The sequence below is a fragment of the Lolium rigidum genome, chromosome 1 (assembly GCF_022539505.1).
Source record: "Lolium rigidum isolate FL_2022 chromosome 1, APGP_CSIRO_Lrig_0.1, whole genome shotgun sequence".
In the NCBI taxonomy this organism is placed as follows: Eukaryota; Viridiplantae; Streptophyta; class Magnoliopsida; order Poales; family Poaceae; genus Lolium; species Lolium rigidum.
This window is the reverse complement of record NC_061508.1, coordinates 11,176,312-11,180,325: the sequence shown is the minus strand read 5'-3', so window position 1 is coordinate 11,180,325 and position 4,014 is coordinate 11,176,312.

Below are 4,014 nucleotides of genomic sequence, written 5' to 3'. Positions count from 1 at the left end.
CTACATATTCAAACAAGCCTACTGCCCCTGGTACTCTGAATGCGGTCTTGTGTATATCTTCTGGAGCCATGAAGATTTGGTTATAGCCGGCGTTGCCATCCATGAAGCTCAACACCTTATGGCCAGCAGCTGCATTGATCAACGTTTCTGCCACAGGCATCGGATATTCATCTTTTGGAGTGGCTCTGTTGAGATCTCGGAAATCGATGGCCACACGCCATCGGCCGTCCTTCTTCTCTACGGGAACGATACTGGAGATCCACTCAGCATATCTGCATGGCCTGATGAACCCGGCGGCCAACATCTTCTCGATCTCTTTCTTGACCTCTTCCAGAATTTAGGCCTTCATCTGTCGTGCTCGTTGTTAGAACGGCCGAAATCCTTTCTTAAGGGGGAGCCGATGTTCAATGATGCTTCTGTCTAACCCAGGCATCTCTGTGTAATCCCATGCAAAGCAATCTGGGTATTCTTTTAACAGAGCTATCATCTGACCCCTAAGATGTGGATCTTAACTTCTTGCTGATAAAAGTTGGTCGCGGCTTATCCCCAGGACCGATGTCGACTTCTTCTAGCTCATCAGCCGATGTAAACCCATACCCTAACTTTCCGTCACCTGTGAGGTCGACACCAAATACAGGGCGAACGTGTGGTAAGGATAATACGGGCCGATTGCTGGAATCGGCCTTCATCTCGATTGTAACCAGGGTTTTTTGGAAGTGTCGGGGCCGATCGCATGGAACGGCTTCCTCCTTGTCCTCGCTATGAGAGCAGCTGCCCTCGTCTATGTCCTTTCCAGGGTGGCGCCCAAGTCCTATCATGTTGATGTTGAACGAGAATCTTGGCTGGCACCTCCCAGGGTACGTGCACTTCACCATGTCAACGACGTATGCCGGTGAATTCGGCACTTCTGGTGCTGCCAACGCGAATGGCAGCGGTGGACAGGACTGGAGTGGCATCTCTCCTTGGTGAGTCCCTAGAGCTGGTCCTGACGGAGAGTACTGATGCCTCATGATTTCCTGGATCACGCGAAGAGCGATACGCTCCAAAGTGTTCACCAGGCTCTCAGAATGGCGGTGCAGCGAATGAGCTACCATGAAGTTAATCTCCTGACGCAGAGACCTCGTGCGTTCTTCTGAAGGGGTGGACAGGTCCACTCCATCGAGCGCGCCTTCAGGCGAGAACCCCTTCCACCTGATGCCGTGTGAGCGGGTTCTCTGGAAAGAGCCGATGAGGTCGGCCTCGAGGATAGCTTTGACCTCGTCATACTTTTTCTTGAGCTCGTCAGTCAGATCCTCGTACGTGACCGGAGTACCTTCCGCCATCTCAGATATAGATGGCGATGCGGTTGATGTCGAAGATGGTCCCACCGGGCGTGCCAGAATGTGTTGCGGTCAGAAACCCACCGGCGAGCAGCGACGGGCAACACGGTAGAGCCGGGAGGCTCCCAGGACTGCGGCTGGCCCCGGTCCCTCCGAGCGACGGCCCGCAAAGACTCGGCACGCACGTCCGATGCTGGTGCAAGGGCGTGCCACCTGACCTATACCTGGTCAGGAAGGTGTTGGATGTGCCTCGCTTAGTTTCCTGCATGGCATACACGTAAACATTAAATACGAGCCTTGATCGGCTCTCAGGTTGTCCTGTGAATCGGCTCAAGGAGCCGATTCACCCATTATCCGTATGAGGTATACGGTCACATGGTGGTCCTGCTTGATCAAAACAAAGCTAAAACGACCTACTACGATTTAGGGTTTTCACCACATAATCGGAACATCCTACGCGTGATTGAGCCTGGCGGCCACGCACGGTGATCATAAACCAACCCTAGACAAGGCCTAAAAACCAACATGAAGTTGATCCCCGGAACATCCTGTCTAGGGCTAGCAAACTACACCCTACGTGCCATTGGATCCTTCAACCCGTTTGTAAGGCCTAACTATGCAGATATTAAACTAATCCTTGAAGAACAAGGAGCAATTATAACGGATCGGATCTACTAAGTAACGACCAAGCGGGGTGCCGCCCTTACACCTAAGATAGGCGTAAGGGCGGCTAGACGTCTAAGGGTTGCACGACGACAGCATATGATACGATGAACAATGCTAACCCTAACACATCTATGATAACTACGTTGCTCGCCATCAACAAGGCTTCAGCACGAGCAACGCATGAACAACAAATAAACGTGTGCTGCCTAGATCGCAAGATGCGATCTAGGCAGCATGATGCTTACCCGGAAGAAACCCTCGAGACAAGGGAGTTGGCGATGCGCCTAGATTGGTTTGTGGTGAACGTGATTGTTGTTTATTTCATAAACCCTAGATACATATTTATAGTCCGTAGACTTTCTAACGTGGGAATAATCCCAACCGGGCACGAGCCAAACTCTATCTAATCGAAACGTATCCTACTATGTTACAGATACACGGGCAAACTAGCCCAAACTTTGCATATAAGGCCGATTCATGTATTTCTTCCATGTATATCCTTCAAGCCCATCTCCAATCGCGGCCCACCTCTGATCCGGTCAAATTCTGGTGATAACACATCCCCAAGCTTAGTTCCTGCTCGTCCCGAGCAGGTAAACGATAACAAAGATAATTTCCGAAGTGACATGCCATCATAACCTTGATCATACTATTGTAAGCATATGTAATGAATGCAGCGATCAAAACAATGGTAATGAGATGAGTAAACAAATGAATCATAAAGCAAAGACTTTTCATGAATAGTACTTTCAAGACAAGCATCAATAAGTCTTGCATAAGAGTTAACTCATAAAGCAATAAATCAAAGTAAACGTATTGAAGCAACACAAAGGAAGATTAAGTTTCAGCGGTTGCTTTCAACTTATAACATGTATATCTCATGGATATTGTCAATGTAAAGTAATATAACAAGTGCAATATGCAAGTATGTAGGAATCAATGCACAGTTCACACAAGTGTTTGCTTCTTGAGGTGGAGAGAGATAGGTGAACCGACTCAAGATAAAAGTAAAAGAAAGGCCCTTCGCGAGAGGAAGCATTGATTGCTATATTTGTGCTAGAGCTTTGATTTTGAAAACAAGAAACAATTTTGTCAACGGTAGTAATAAAGCATATGTGTTATGTAAATTATATCTTACAAGTTGCAAGCCTCATGCATAGTATACTAATAGTGCCCGCACCTTGTCCTAATTAGCTTGGATTACCGGGATTGTCATCGCAATACACATGTTTTAACCAAGTGTTACAAAGGGGTACCTCTATGCCGCCTGTACAAAGGTCTAAGGAGAAAGCTCGCATTGGATTTCTCGCTTTTGATTATTCTCAACTTAGACATCCATACTGGGACAACATAGACAACAGATAATGGACTCCTCTTTAATGCATAAGCATGTAGCAACAATTAATGTTCTCATATGAGATTGAGGATATATGTTCAAAACTGAAACTTCCACCATGGATCATGGCTTTAGTTAGCGGCCCAATGTTCTTCTCTAACATTATGCATGCTCTAACCATTAAATGAGTGGTAAATCTCCCTTACTTCAGACAAGAAGGACATGCATAGCAACTCACATGATATTCAACAAAGAGTAGTTGATGGCGTCCCCAGGAAACATGGTTATCGCACAACAAACAACTTAATAAGAGATAAAGTGCATAAGTACATATTCAATACCACAATAGTTTTTAAGCTATTTGTCCCACGAGCTATATATTGCAAAGGTAAAGGATAGAAATTTTAAAGGTAGCACTCAAGCAATTTACTTTGGAATGGCGGAGAAATACCATGTAGTAGGTAGGTATGGTGGACACAAATGGCATAGTGGTTGGCTCAAGGATTTTGGATGCATGAGAAGTATTCCCTCTCGATACAAGGTTTAGGCTAGCAAGGTTATTTGAAACAAACACAAGGATGAACCGGTGCAGCAAAACTCACATAAAAGACATATTGTAAACATTATAATACTCTACATCGTCTTCCTTGTTGTTCAAACTCAATACTAGAAATTATCTAGACTTTAGAGAGA